The sequence below is a fragment of the Hippopotamus amphibius genome, chromosome X (assembly GCF_030028045.1).
Source record: "Hippopotamus amphibius kiboko isolate mHipAmp2 chromosome X, mHipAmp2.hap2, whole genome shotgun sequence".
Classification (NCBI taxonomy): Eukaryota; Metazoa; Chordata; class Mammalia; order Artiodactyla; family Hippopotamidae; genus Hippopotamus; species Hippopotamus amphibius.
In genome coordinates this window covers 35,134,249-35,150,565 of record NC_080203.1, presented here as the reverse complement: position 1 = coordinate 35,150,565, position 16,317 = coordinate 35,134,249, and the positions used below count along the sequence as shown (strand labels likewise).

At 38.0% G+C, this 16,317-nt stretch overlaps 1 protein-coding gene and 1 pseudogene across 2 annotated transcripts in view; one reads left to right on the top strand and one right to left on the bottom strand.

The window, feature by feature from the left end:
• The window catches only part of PLS3 (plastin 3), a 76,711-nt gene that overhangs the window by 18,263 nt on the left and 42,131 nt on the right, over positions 1-16,317 (top strand). The window lies entirely within an intron of this gene.
• On the bottom strand, positions 5,085-7,207 carry LOC130841406 (ferritin light chain-like; annotated as a pseudogene).

The following is a 16,317-nucleotide window of genomic DNA, read 5'->3' as shown; positions in this document are numbered from 1 at the left end:
GATTGCCAAATAAAATACTGAGCAAGCAAGACTAGTAAGTTACAATTCAGTCTCTAGAAACCTGAGCCAGCATTAGTGTTATGTTTATGGAGTCAACTCCATCCTCAAAGAAATACAATCGGGATATCAGCAAAAATAAACTAAAAGTTATGTGGTATCTCCCAGACATTTGACTAGTAAGGGCACATAGCACTGTGTGAGACCACAGTATTTTTGCAGCCAATCTTAAGGATAAATCTACATTGTATTCAGGATGCTGTGTTGGGCCAAACTTAACAATGACCATTATGTGTAGAAAATAGCAACCATTGTTGTTGTTAAACTCTCTCTGGAGATTAAAAAACATTTTTAACTAATCTAATAAAACCCTAATGGCAGCATAACCAAAGAAATTAACATAACCAGAGAGGAACGGGTAGAAGCAGACAATCTAGGGCAATTGTTGAGTTATCCTGCCAAAGGAACCCTAAACTATGTGAAGCTGGTGACTGTTTACTTGTGTAAAAAAGCAACTGCAAAAGCACACGCACGCGCGCGAGCACACACACACACACACTTGGATTTTTCAGCAGGCTGTTTCATGACAAGCTCCCAAAGAAATGGAATTAATTTGCGGTGTGTTTTCAAAGTGTATGTATATATATTTGCTTGCAAGGGAAGAGTTAGACTGACAGAGTACTTGGTGGTTCTTGAAGTGAATATTGGCAACCTTAAAGACATTTTATTAGACAACAAGGCAACAGTTTTCCTCTGGAAACATCTCTGCAATAATAGCGTCTCCACAATAATAGCGAAAGTCAGAAAATATTCCACATGCAAATATATCTGAACTTCTTCATGAATGCATTTAACACTTTGAAGTGATGGTGGCAACATCTGGTAACAAGTAGAAACCAGCGTCTTATGAACCATAGCTTCATGTTACCACTTCATCTGAATTAGTCATTTAAGGGGGTTTTATAAGTCTTCCTAAGAACTGACAAGGTTAATCTTGGACTAGGGCAGGCAGGCAGGAAATACTGAAGCGGCTCTTTCTTTTGAAGGTTTTGTGATTCCTTGTAAGGTCAAAAAGTAGTCGTTTTAAAGTTAAGAAAGCTAAAGCATTGAGATTTTGACAGCTTAAGTGAGATTTTTCTTTCTTTTGTGTGTGTGTGTGTGGCAATTTTGAAGGAAAACGATAAAATTCAGAGTTCTTTATACTTTCCATTCCACTTTTCTCTGAAATGCCTTTATTTTCTAAAAGTGGAGAATGAGAAAATCATTTCAGCTGCCAAATATGATCATGGATTCAGTGCCACTAGAAAGATGTAACCTACCATTTCTTTGGCTGTATTAGTTCTCAGGAATCATCCTATTTTGTAGAGTTACCCAATGGGACAAGAGTAGATGTCTTTTATGTTTATTTATGTGATTTGCACATAAGTGCTAAAAGTGCTAAAAGTTTACTCTTGGTTATATAACAAACCACTATAGCAAATGACAGTGAGTTTAATTCCTTTAACATGCAGTGTTATCATCACATATTTATTTAACAGATACTTTTTTTATTTGAAAGTAAATATTTCATTTGAAAGCAAAACTTTCACTTCAAAGTAAATAAAAAACTCCTGAATTTCTCTCCCATTTTATTGAGACACAATTGACATACAACATTATTTAAGTTTAAGGTGTACAGTATAATGATTTGACTTACATACATCATGAAATGATTATCACAGTAAGGTTAGGGAACATCCATCATCTCATATTGATACAAAGTAAAAGAGAAAGAAAAACAATTTTTTCCTTGTGACGAGGACTCTTAGGATTTGCTCTCCTAACAACTTTCATATATAACATGCAGCAGTGTTAATTTCTCATGTTGTACATTAACATCCCTAGTACTGATTTATCTTACAGCTGGAAGTTTGTACCTTTTGATTGCTTTCATCCAATCTCCCCTCCCCCCGCCCTCCTTAACAGATGCTTATTGAGTGCCTACTGTGTGCCAAGCGCTGTTCTAGATGCTTCAGATAGATTGGTGAAAAGACAAATCACTGCCCTCTTAGAGCTTAATAAATATTAAAGATGAAAACAATAGAGCAATTTTAAATCCTTTAATCTATCACTCAGCTTTTAAAGACCTACATTGAATGAGATTTGAGAACTCTTGCACATTTTACCTGAAGTTTGAATAGGGAAAATTGACAATTTGTTTGGAATATATGGCAATAAGCTGGAAGATGATAATTAAATGATTTTTTTGATTCTCACTTTTTCATTTATCACTGTTATATAATTAGACTCCTTGAGTAACTGAGGAATGTTATGGATTTAACTTGTAGATTTATTCTTTAGGATGGTCTTAATTTATATGGATGGGGGCTTGTGAATGGACATAGTAGCCCTGAAAATTAAAATATGGCATTTGTAAATGCTGTCTTCTCCCATTGAAAGAATTATAGAATACTTAATGTATTTAATGTTCACCATGGAAAATGAGTATATTGCTCAGTTATTTTTGCCTATGTGAGTAGTATAAGAGCTGACTCAAAGGAGATGACATGATGGTTCCTGTCCTGAAGTAAAATAAGATGATGGGGTTGTGGTGGAAAAATGATGTGGTCATGCCCATATTTGCTTACATTTCTTGTTCGTTTCCTTTTATAGAGGAAAACCAAAGAGTCTCATTTCTTAACTTTTTAAGTTTCCTTTTTGTATTTCCTTTTCATGCCCTTTTCCTTTTTTTTTTTCCTTAAAATTGCCTTATCATGATTTGCAGTTCAATTGGCTCAAGCTGTGCTTTGTAATAGTATAAGTACCTCTTAGAATGGTCATAGTGGAGGCATTATACCCATTTTAGGGAATCAATTACATATATGGACACAGACACTCACTCTGAGTTTCTTGAATGTAAAAGGCATGTTTCATAAATCTTTCTGTTTCCTGATGCCATCTAAGTACAGTGCCTTTTACAGAGTGGATGTTCATTCAGTGTTTGTGTAATGAATGAATATGAGCCAGGAATTTTATTTTTGCTTTCCAAAATAGCGAATACTTTCTTATAAGCTCATGGAATTTTTAAAACCTTATTTTTATGGAAAATTTCAAACATACAAAGTAAAATAGCATAAGGAACCCCCCCAGTTTCAACAGTTCATCAATATTTGATGTTCTTATATTTCGTCTTTTCTTTCCCTTTTTATTTGTTGTTTGGGATTTGCTTTCAAATAACCCACATATTATTTTACACATAAATACTATAATTCACTTCATTTTTAATATTTCAAAATAGTAATAATTCTGCATTTCAGACAGACTTTAACTTTCAAACCCTTTCTTTTCTAGTGTATATGTCATAGAAGGAGACTCTTACTGATTATCAGAAGACAAATCTGATTTGCTACATATGAGCTGGATATTTTTAAGTCGTTTTGTAACAAATATATTGTCTTTATTAATCTTTTACAAAATGTACTAAAAGCTTCTTAAAACTACGCTATCATGATAAATTCCCCATCATGATAAATTCCCGTCTCATGGACATGCACCTGATTCTGCAAAATGTTCTTTGGAATAAATAAGATGTAGATTGGTTCCGTCAGAATTGATATTAATCAGTTAATTTTTCTTTTCACAATTCAACAGCATAGAACTCATGTTAAAACCTATTCTGATAACTATTCTCAGTTTTCAAATTTCTTGTTAAAAACCTATGGACCTTATGTTTTTTTGTCTCTCTAAAATTGGATGACTCCATCATAAATATTACTAAGTAAAGCACCAGTTCTCAATAGAAAAGTATGCCACATGGTCCCTTGGAGATCAAAACACTAAGATGTTCTTTGCTTTTTCACTGTACTGACAAAAGCAATGCTGGGTGAAACTGCTAGTGCCTTAGCATGCAAGGCAGTGGCCCCACACTGTATTAGTAGTCTTTGTATTCAACACCATACCCTTCCTGTTAGAAAGAGACCTACAACATGCAGTTCATTAATGAATGTCCTCCATTAAGCAGGAAAAAAATTAATTTTATTAAATCTCAACTCTTGGATATACATCTTCTCAATATTCTGTGTGATGAAATGGGAAGTACATAAAAAACATTTCTGCTGTACAGTGATTGTCTTGAGGAAAAGCACTTGTGCAGTTGTTTGAATTGCAAACTAAACTAGCTGTATTTTTAGAAAATAGAAAACCATTTTTACTTGAAAGAGCGAATGGTGCATTAACTGATAATTCAGACCTGGAATATTTGGCAGATATGTTATCAAAAATGAATCAAATGTGCTAGTCACTGCAAGGAAAACAGCTGAGAGTGTTTGTTGCCAATGCTAAAGTTAGAGATTTCAAGCAAAAATTCAAATTCTTGAAAACTTGCGTCAGCCACCGTGCATCAATACTTAGACTTTTCTAATGAGGTTGGTGGTGTTTTTAATGAGAATGATTTGTTAGATATTGTAAAATGAAGTGTGACAACATTTGGAAGATCTGTATTAGTCAAATTATTGTTCCATATGATCAGTGCTTGATGTTATGAAATCAAGCCTGGGTAAAAAGGTCCATTTAAAGTGCAAGATAGACCAATGGATTTTAGTGTAACAGAGTATGAAAAAGTCATTGATCTGGTTATCAGATTCCACACTGCAACTAATATTTAAGAAACTACCGCATACCCAGTTTTGGTGTGGTATTCTAAAGAAGAATATCCATAATTATTCAAAACGGCTCTTAAAATACTTCCTTTTTCCAAACAATGTTATCTGTGGGAGGCCATGTTTTCTTCATATGCTTGAATCAAAACAACATATTGCAACAGACTGAATGCAGAAGCAGATATGAAAATCCAGCTGTCATTGTATTAAGTTAAACAAAAATGTAAACAACATACTGTTCTACTTTTTTCCTCTGCAAAAACTTTTGTCCATGGCTTAGGTGAGGGCCCCAGGGTGGTTAAAAAGCTGCCTAGTGGCTGCAGGCAGAAGCCCTGACACCAGCGGTATGCAGAGGGGCCCCTCAAAGGCCGCTGGCCTCCAGAGGCCCCAGTCGTACTTGAGGATGAACCTTTGGAAGAGCTACTGGCTCAGACCCCTACCCCCACCCCATCAGCAGCCTGCACGGCGGGGGCGGGGGAAGGAGTCACTCAGGTGGTCGCCATCTACTTGATGAGTTTCAGCTGCTCCTCCAAGAAGCCGCTCTCCAGGAAGTCACAGGGATGGGGCTCTGTGTGGCCAGAACCCAGGGCGTGCAGGTCCACAAGGGCCTGGCTCAGGTTCTTCTCCAGGACCATGGCAGCTTCCTTACTGTCCAGAGTTTTACCGCATTCATCTTGGGATGGCTTCTGCGCTCCTGGAAGAGGGCATAGCCACTATGCTGGTTTTGCATCTTCAAGAGATGCTGGGTACCCTTGCCCTTCTCCACGGTGGACTCACAGAAGAAGTAGCCCATGGCCTCCAGAGCCACATCATCAAGGTAGAAATAGAAGCTCAGAGAGAGGTAGGTGTAGGAGGACCCAGATGCAGGTTGACCAGGAGATTGGCGGCGGCCTCCACCTGGGTGGAATAATTCTGACAAATCTTTAAAATTTTCTAGTTGTCATTTCTCATATGATAAAGACACTGATCTAACCCACATATCAAAAAACTCTTTGGGGTCCTCAGGTCCTGAGGCCAAAATGTTTAGGAGCTGCTGAGTTAGTTGGGTTTTTTTGTTTGTTTCCTGTTTCCTTTCCTTTCCTTTCCTATTCTTTTTTTGAATGAGAGACCCTCAGGATAGGAAGGTGTAGAGCATATGAGTTATATCTTTGTATGATTTTGTTAACTATGAACAGGACACAGATGTCTTCCCCCCCTCCGCCCCAGTTTCATTGAGATATAATTGACGTTTAACATTGTATTAGTTTAAGGTGTACAACGAGAGGATTTAATACATGTATATATTGTGAAATGATCACTACAATAAGTCTAGTTAACATTCACCACCCCACATAGTAACACATTTTTTTTCTTGTGATGAGAGCTTTTAAGATCTACTCTCTTAGCAACTTTGAAATATACAATTCAGTATTGTTAACTGTATATAGTCAACACAGATGTCTTCCAAATCAGTTCCTTATCCCATGTGTAGTTCAATTGATAATTTTTGGAGGACCCGTGCTTTAAATCCTTTTTATTTCAACCTTTTGTTTTAGGGCATTAGGACAAGGTATATAATTTAATATATAATAAGATATCTTGTTTTAAAATGTTGATTACTTTGCTATGCAAATACGGAGCTAACAAATATTTACTCTTGGGGAGACAGCCCTTAGAATATTGAAATTAAGGTGTTCTTGTAGCTTATTTCCCTCTCAAATCATCACATAAACCAGATCTACTTGATTGTTAAAACTGACACATCCATGCAGCAGAAAGTTGTGTACCTAATACTGTTCTAGTATAAATTTCCTTAACTTTCCAATATAGCTCAAAATTACAGTAACAATATCCTCTGTGTAATTTGGTACCTGTTTTATGTTCGATTTCTTTGCTTTGATGTTTCACTCACTGTGAGTGTTATTTGTTTGTTTACTTTATAAGTCATGAAGATGGGTAAAAATCCTGTTCCATTAAAGGACAATAGATCAGTGTTACTGAGGTGTGGCATTGAGCACAGTGGGAGAGGCCTCCATTGTACGTGTCACACATGGAAAGAATATACCCAGTGCTGGGTGTGGTGGGGAGAGGATGACGTTTGAATGAAAGTTGGAAGAGACTTTAAAAATACTATGTCTAGCTCTTGTGTCCTAACTGCGGATTACACTGAGACACCTATGAAACTCTCATGCAACTTTGGGTGTGCCTCTTTCCTTCCTTTCCACCCTGAAGGGTGTGTGGGTCCACAGGTGCGTGTGTGAACTTTTAACTTTATGGATTTGTTTGTAACATCTGAGAGAGAGAGCGAGAGCTTGTGCGCTTTACATGTACAGATGAAACATAGGTTGCATTCCATTGACTTTCCCCAGCATTCATCGTGATGAATTTGGAATGGAGTGTAAATGTTGTTTTCATTCCGTGGCCTGCTTATAAAAATGTGAAATGTATTACGCAACCCTTGCCACCACCTTCTGTTCCCAAAGCAATTTTCATTACCCATAGTAAAAACAGAGATGCTGTTCACACAGTCGCACACATGCACATACACGAACACCAATATCCACCTCCTTGGCCCCGCACACCTGCACATACATCATATGATGAGACATTTAGAAGGTTACAGAATGGACCACACACCAAAAGTGGCTGAACTACAGATGTGATACAACAGTCTTTTAGGAAATGTCCTGGTATTTACTAAGTAGATGTGCGTTTTTAAAGGGAGTATCCATTCCTAGAATTGTCACCACAATATTTTGCAGTTGAAGTGAATTCTGTTATGTTATGATGCATAGACTTTAAAATCAACAACTGGGTGTTGACAGATTTCACTGTGATCAAAGATTAGCCTTAGAGTTCAGAAAGCTAGAAAGCACATACACTCCAGATGACCATGAAAGGGAAAGGCAAGGAAGCTGTTTCTGGGTAGCACGATCATTGAGGAAGTTAATAGCACTTGGGACAGACCCATCTAAGTGTTATGAAGTGACAAGTGCGGCTAAAGAAAAGGTGAGGCTGGGAAAACCAACACTGCTGGCCTGACACTGATACTGTCTTCTTCCCTGAGGCAATAGCCTGTGCCCCAGTTTTCCCTGGAAATGCACAATAATGCATACACGTATACCCTTTCTTCCAGTTAGCTCAAGGTGACTGAGCATTCCTTACTACCCCACATAATTCCCCCACCGGCCACAGACAGCTAGTGCTGTGCTTGTTTCAGAAATGGAGAAACTGAGATCGAGAAAGTTGAAGAGGCTTCATATGATGAGTCACTGATGAAAACAGGTAGAAAAACATATCCTATGGCTCCTGATGCTCTATTCCTTCTGTTTGGGATTGTGCTGCCTTTTGACATTTTATGCAGTTTTTATGACTGATGGAATAAAGTGCTTCCATTAAGGAGACAGAATGTAATCCAGTGTCTGCTAATGGTGGTTAGCGGTGAGGACAGGGGAACACTCTGCCTCCTAATGTGGGCTGTCCCTATCCTTTTTACAAGTGAGTGCAATGTGAGTCACCTCCTTATTCTGAGATTTCAGTATGTTATCATAAAAAGCTTCACTTTGTTTGTTTTGTATTATTTATAAAGGACTGGAGGATCTATTATGTCACTTTCATACTCATTAGGTAGCTACAGCAGATGGTATTGAGCATATTATGTCCCAGACAGATTACAACAATGGCTGCCACTTACTGAGCACCTTTCTGGAGGCAGACCCTCTTATGCACTCAATTAATCATCATCGCAACCCTCTGAAGTATGTGGAATTAGTCCCACTTTTATAGATATGAACCTGGGGCTCAGAAGTTAAGTGATGTGTTCAAGGTCACACAGACTTGAAGTCTGTCAGCTTCCTAAGACCCTGATGCTCCCATTGGACTCCATTTCCTTTCAAATGATTGACTTGCCCTATGTCAGTATTGGAAATGGTCTCCTGAGCCTAGCACAGTACTCCTGATTTACTGTTCTCTACAATAAAGGGCGAGAATGCACAACTAACCAGTTGCTTCCTTTAGCAATTAACTGATTAGAATTGATACACCAGGGACTTCCCTGGTGGCACAGTGGTTAAAAATCTGCCTGCCAAGGCAGGGGACATGGGTTCAATCCCTGGGCCGAGAAGACCCCACATGCCCCAGAACAACTAAACCCGTGCACTACAACTACTGAGCCTGCGCTCTAGAGCCCGTGAGCCACAACTACTGAGCCCACGTGCCACAACTACTGAAACCCACGTGCCTAGAGCCTGTGCTCCGCAACAAGAGAAGCCACCACAATGAGAAGCCTGCGCACCAAAACAAAGAGTAGCCCCTGCTCACCACAACTAAAGAAAACCCAGGGGCAGCAACGAAGACCCAACGCAGCCAAAAAAAAAGAATTGATAGGCCAGTTAAAAATCAAATTTCAATAATCAGAATATAGCAGTTATCATATACCTAATGCTTACCATGTGCCAGGCTGTGCTCTAAAATTTGAATGCACATCAGTCATTTAAGCATCACAGCAGAGTACAAAATAGTTATTATTATGTGATGTAGTTACTATTATCATCACTGGATGAGAAAACAGGCACAAGAGCTTAAGCAATTTGTCCAAAGACAATCTTAGAAAATTGTGGAGACAGGATTTGAACCCAACCTGGCTCCAGAACTCTGAACTACTCAGCAGTACTGCCTCTCAATAGAAAATTCAGTCCAGCAAGTATTCACTTAGTTCCTGTATGCTAGGCTGGTAGAAAATATAGTTCCTACACTTAATAGCTTACGCATTCAACAGAGAACAAGATGTAGGTACTCGTGGTAAATGGTCCAACACCTAGCATATGGCGTGTAAGTGTTGTATGACGACATGAATAAATATGGATCGAGATGAATAATAGAATGTAAGTGGTCTGGGACAGTTAATTTGCCTTCCTAAGCAATGTACTTTCCTATGGACGAGTGATTTGGCCTCTGGGGAGAAGCTGGTTCCATGTGTTCTAAAATAAGCAGGTTACTTGGCTAATGTTCAAACTTTAAGTAGGTATGTGGGTTGTAGCTATTTGACCTGAACCAACTTTAAATTCCCTTGTGTTCTTGCATGATTTCAGTGGAACTGGAATGAAAAAATTCACTTTTCTCTAAATGTTGTGAAGTTCGAATTTATTAATACTTGGCAAAATACTGTGAGTCTGACAGGAAGGGGATTCATAGGTATTGTATCATTCCTTTGTCAGGGTGTTCTCTTTCTCTAGCAGGAAGTGTTATGACTTGCTCTGTAAAGTTACAATTGTAAGAAGAATGTTGGGTTTCCAGATTGGCGTTTTGGGCGTGGGAGGTTCCTTCTGTTAATGCTGCCAGAAACAAACAGGTTTGCTCTCGTCCCAGAAGGGTAACGATTTTAATATTATTTCGTTAGGCTCTAACTTTTATGTTATGGAATACTTAAGCAGAAGCTTACTTTAAAAACATCTCGAAATCCTTATTATGTGTTTGGGTAGTTACACATTTGGAGATGCTTGCTAAATCTTATGTATTCGAGTAGAAGCAAATTTGTTTTAAGAGAAATTTTTAAAGTTTAGAATCTGACTTGTTCTGTATATATTCTGTCTTTTCTTTATTTGGGGAATATTTTAGAGGCTTTGTACTTTTTAAAAATTGGTTTTGTAATCCTAATTATATAGCTGTATCTATCAAATCAGATGCCCAAAGATTTAAATGACAGAAACTTACTTTATATCTTGAGAGTGGGGCGAAGGGGGATGGAATTTCAAATACGTTTGATCCCTGTTAAATGGTTTTTCAAAATTCTGTGAAATAGAAGTTGCGGGTATCTGTCATGATAGAATATGACAAACAGATTGATATTCTACTCTTACAAAATAACCTATGACAAACAGTTGTCCTGGTGTTTATTCATAGTTTCCAAAATAAATGCAGATCATTGGTAATGAGATTTTGGTGGTGTTATTATAACGTGGTAGCGATTTCTGATGCTCACAAACTCACCAGAGTTTTCTATCACATAGTGATCATATGTTTTTTATTCCTCCTTATTTCAATATAGCTGGTTATATAAATCTCGACTCCAAATCAAGGGTAACTTCTAAATTAGTTGTACTTACTACACCCGTGTGAAGTATGAAACAAAAGAATCTAGTTTTCTCAATTAACAAGTACCATGTTTGAGAACATATAAGCAGGGTATGTAACACTGCAGGAGGCAATTTCAGTGACTAATAGATAAACTTTCAGGTTAGCTCAAAGTCTCAGCTGAAATTTTATCTCTAGTTGATTTCTGAGTTGTACATCATAATATTTTGTTTTCACTTAACTAGTCTGATCTTGCCTTGTGAGAGATATATACTTGAAGGTTGCCCTTGGCTTCCATGTTAATTTTCATAGGAAAGGAGAATGGAAATACTCCTCAGGTGTGAAGGTTAATTAATTTCATTAGCAGCAGATATGTTTTTTCATAAATTATTCAGATATTTTTGGAAAGTGTCAAAGTTTACTTAGGAAATAAGAAAGGGATAGAACCTTTTAAAAGAAGAATGTGCTATTTCAATCTGAGGAGTTCATACTTCTTAGCTTTGTAAAGATGGGGAAGGAGAGGTATCACTTTGTTGTGTCTTTGGGTTTGATATAGTATTCTTCATAACAGGAAAGGGAGCTTTTAGAATATGGTTAAGATGTATGTTAAATATCTACAAAACTCTTGTCTGGCAAGAATTTAAAGAATGTCTTCAATCTGACTTAATTGATGTGAATGTTTCTATTGGAAAAATTATTAACTCATTTTTAAATAGCCATTGCTTAAAGATCTTATCTTTGTTTTTATCAAGACAAAAAGAGGAAAAGAAACTTTTACTTAAAATGGAAGTGTTTTATATTCCTCCAGGAAATGACACAGGATTGGGCACCCTTTGGTGTTTAAGTGACTCATAGATATCTGTACTTGAAAAAAAGATCAATTAGAATCTAGCTTATGCTAGATTCTAGAATAGAATAGCGGTATTTCCAGAAAATGGACTCGTTTAATAGCAACGTAGGGTGAAATCACTTACGGGATGTCTGGGGTTTGCTTTACAATAAGTCAGGAGAGGGGAGGGAGAGGGGAGAGAGAGGGGGGTGTGGGGAGCTGGAGAGAGAGAGACGGGGAGAAGGGAGGTAGTGAGGGAGCAGGGCAAAGAGGAAAGAGGACAGGAAGAGAGAATCAATGGGGAAATCCTGATAAATCTGATAAATGTACGATTTGGATGATGGGATTATGGGTGTTTGTTGTACCATTTTCTCTTACTTTTGTATATTGAAAATTTTCATAATAAAAATTTTAAGTATAGCTTTAGTTTGCGGCAATTTATATTTATTTCTAAATGATACTTTTATCCGTAAATTGCAGGTTTGTCAAAACATATGTGCGTGATGTATATTATTGTAAAGGTGAAGTATGCTGCTTGATTGCCAAAATTGTTGCCAAGTAAAAACTGTTTCTGAAAGAAAAAAAAAACTTTCTGTTTGACTTTCAGCTAAATTCAAAGAGCAGGTTGCAAACATCTTGAAGAGTTTTCTAGTATATTGAAATATTAAACAGCAGTAGATATTTAAAGCATGCTAACAGGCCAAGTGCATGTGAAGAATGTGGGAACATTATTCTGTCTTGACTGTTTTGTTCCCAGCTTTCTCTATAGAGTATGCATTTTTAAAACCACAGGAGGCAACTATTTAGCCTGCATTATGTTTAAGTCTGTTCACTTTCCCTACTTGCCAATATCAGTTTATTCAACAAACATTTAATAGGGGCTTATTGTGAGCCAAGATATAAAGTCAAGTAAGATACCAGCCCTGCTTTCGAGGAGCTCATAGCCTCGCAGAGGAGACAAAGAAGTAGATGGTCATCACACACTGAGGGGTGGGGCTAGCTACTGGAATTGGGGAAGGGGAGTCACTGGTTAGTGACCAGAACCCTGTGCTGCATCTCCTTTAAAACAACAGACACAATATTTGAGGTGGTTTAATTGGTTGTAGGTATTAGAGAAGTAGGAAGAGGGCTAAGATAGTTTAACTAATGCCTTGCCCCCATGCATTACTTGGCAAATAACAGCTGCCCCTGCTCCCCTGCCCTTCTTAATAAACCTTCACCCTCCTCTCATGCATCCACGGGGAATTGTTGGAGCAGCATACATGCAGGAGATAGCAATCCTTTCTTCACATTAAGTATAGTAAGCTAATGTTTAAGTCTCCTTAACGTTTTTGGATACATCCAAGGCAAAATTGCAGTTATAGGCGTGCAGCTACTTGGGGTTGACTAAAAGGGAGAGTTAGCCTTCAGTCACTAATAGAACCTTCCAAAGTTCATTGCTCAATTGATTTGGAATTTGAAACATATTTTGTCATGTAAATAGCAGATAAGGTTTTTTAGGTCATTTCACAAATGTCCCTGAAATGGTATGCTGTGTTACCAGAATACGTTTTTGTGTTTATTATTTTAATCTAAATGAATTGTAGAAGCATAGTTGCTAAATGTATCCAGATGTGTGTTCCATCCGCCAGCTGCTTTATTCTCTAGTCCTGAATCCTGTACAGCCTAACAGCATATATAGCAGTGCCTCATGGGAAAATACTGTCAGATTTATTGGGGGTTATCTAGCGATGTCCTCTGTGTAGTTTTATCAACTTGTGGCTGAAATGCCAGGTAGAATTACCAGAGGATCTAGGCCTGAGAAATAAGCTTGCCAAGTAAAGTATGCTCTACATGTTGAATGTTGCTTTCATCATAGAAGTTTGCTCTCCACGTTGACTATAATGAACAATTTTTAACAATGCTGAGGTGCTGGAATAATAAACAGAAAAATGCTCCACTGCTTCTGTCTGCTTTACCTTTCCTAAACTTTCAGGACTAGGAAACTGATTCAAGACAAGGAACCTGTGACACAGGTGAGACCATTTAGAGTTTGACTCACTTGCGACTTTCGGAGCAACAGCCCATTAAATTAAGAAAGATGCATATAACCTCTTTATTACAGTTGCTCCTTTACCAAGATTCTATTAAAGTTTTCTAAAAGGAAGCAAACAAAACTCCAAGCTGCTTGCCCCGGAGAAAAATCAGCTATAAGCTTAAAAACTAATCACTAAAAAACTATGGGTACCCCAGTGATGGATTATGTATGAAAAAAAATCCTAAACTCAAAAGTAAATCACATAGATACTTGAGTATTTGCTTATATTTATACTACATTATTAGCACTGATACAATGGGAATGGTTGTTTACAGTAGTTAGCATGTAAGAGGCTGAAATTAAGCAATATTAAACACAGGGAAGCAGAAGCATGTCATATATAGGAAGACACAAAAGAAGGTGCCACAAGAGAAGGTCAGCATTCGTGTCATTTTTTTAAAATTATTTTTTATTGGAGTATAGTTGATTTACAGTGTTGTGTCAAAAGTATGGCCTGTTTTATTGTCTGTACCCACTTAACACCAATGTTTTGAAGAAAGAACTGTTAGAACTCCATAATATGTAGTCTCTACTGAACCTGTTGCCAATATTCTGTGTATTTTACACAGTTACAGTCTTGGTGATTTCAGTTCAAGGATTAAGTGAATCCCTTCCTTAAGTAATGAAATGAATTAGCATTAGCTAGAAGGGTCACTATCTGCATCTTCTGGCAACTGTTCATATTTCTCAATATCAGTATCATGATCACATTTGTTAGGAGTTGTTTTATTTTGTTTTTTGGGTGTTTTTTTTGGCCGAACTATGCAGCATGCAGGATCTTAGTTCAGGGATGGAACCCCTGCCCCCTGCAGTGGAAGTGCGGAGTCCTAATCACTGGACCACCAGGAAAGTCCTGGTTAGGAGTTTTTAAATTATCTTCCATAGGGTGTAATAGGCATGAGCCTTTTTTCTGCTAAGCAGTATGTCGCCTCTTTATTTTTATTTTTATGGTAAGAATAATTAATTACTTTCTCACATACTCTTTTTTTTATTATTTTACATTTGATTCACAGCTCTGTGTCTTGGGCAGAGTCACATAACTACCCTAGGCTCTTGTTTCTTCCCTAATATAATTTCAGTAACCATTGAATATTGGGCATGCTGGGTTTTATCACCAACCCTTGAAACACTGCAGTCAGTTGGAATATTTTTTGAGTCTTTCCTCTGTACCCAGCATCCAGCAATGGATTTTAACTTTGGGAGTATCTGAGAGGAAGATGAAGTTTAGACTCTGTTCTTAAGAAACAATCTTGAAATAAGACTTGCAGAGCAAGTAATTAGACAGGCATTTGTGTGCTGCTGGTGAAAGAATGGTTGTCTTTGATTGGGGAAGATTATTCTCTTAGACCAAGTTTGAGGATCTGTGTGGAGGAGGCAGATGAACTGACTCTAGTAAGATGACGGATGTCCCAGCCAGACTGTCCTCACTTCCACTTATATAACTATAGGAGGAAGTCTATAATTAAATTGCTAAAATTTGTGGCAAGATTCTAAATCCTGTGGGAGTTGAAGAGAAAGATCAGCAGGGCTGTGGAGTCAATGGGAAATGTGGTTTGGGAGAGGATGAGGCTTCTGAAACTTGAAGGGTGAGTAGAATTTGGTAAGGAGATAAGGGGAATAAAGAGGAGGGCATTGTTAAGTGTGAAAGATACAGAGAGAGTTCTCACTGGGAGGGAGGGAAGGAGGTAGTGGGGGCAGGATAAAACAAAAGGTACTGATGTAGGAGTTATGTTCAGAAGCATAGCTGTGATCAAAAAGCTGATTTTGAGTGTTGTTGAAAGGTTAAAACTGGTTAGATGTGACTAGTAGGAACACTAGAGGATCAGGAATACCAGGCAAAGTTTAGACAAGCTGTTTGGGCATAAGAGATTATAGCTTCCTGAAATGGGACTGACATAATCAAAATGGATCCAGTGCTGGCTGTAATAGAAGAAAACATAGAGTTCTGTGAGAGTCCTGGGAAGAGAGAATTTTTCTCTCAGGTGGGGATAGTCCAAAGATAAAGATGCTTTTGAAAAGTGCATAGGAGACGGGTAAAGAGCATTCCACTGGAGAGACACACAGAGGAGAAGGAACTGGAGGTGGGAAAATACATGGCCTGTTTGGGGAATAGAGTGTGAATAGAGTGTGATTGCAGGGTGTGCCCGTATGTGTAATGGGAAGAAACATTGGAAGATAGGTATCAATACAGAAACGTGTAGGGCTCTGGATGTTGTGCTTAAAAGTTGGGACTTGCTTTCGTAGGGAATATACCTTAGATCTGCTCTTCAGGAAGTTAGCAGCGTAGAGATTACATTGGAGGGATTCAGGACTGTAGATAGATCAGCTAAAAGACCTTTGGAAAAGGCCGGACATGAGGTGATAAAGGGGTATGATAGAAGACTCCAAAGAGCTTAGTGATTTACTTCAATCTCCCTTTGTTTCTTGTGGCCAAACTTCTCAAATTTGTAAACCCAGAGACTGAGGAAAGTAGTGAAGTTGAAAGGAGAGCTGATTTGACAGGAGAAATATTTGAAAAGGGGAGAAATAATGTAGCAATAAGTTCAAATGTAGACACTTAGACTTTCCTGACTAGAATTTTCCTTACTGACCTTCTTTCTCCCTTGGCCGAAGGGTCAAATCCAGATTTTGAGTGTAGCCCTTCTACATTAGACCCTGACCTTCTGCTCCAATTGTGTCTCTCACAAACCCTAGGCACAATGCTCCAACCACACTATCTTTCTCCA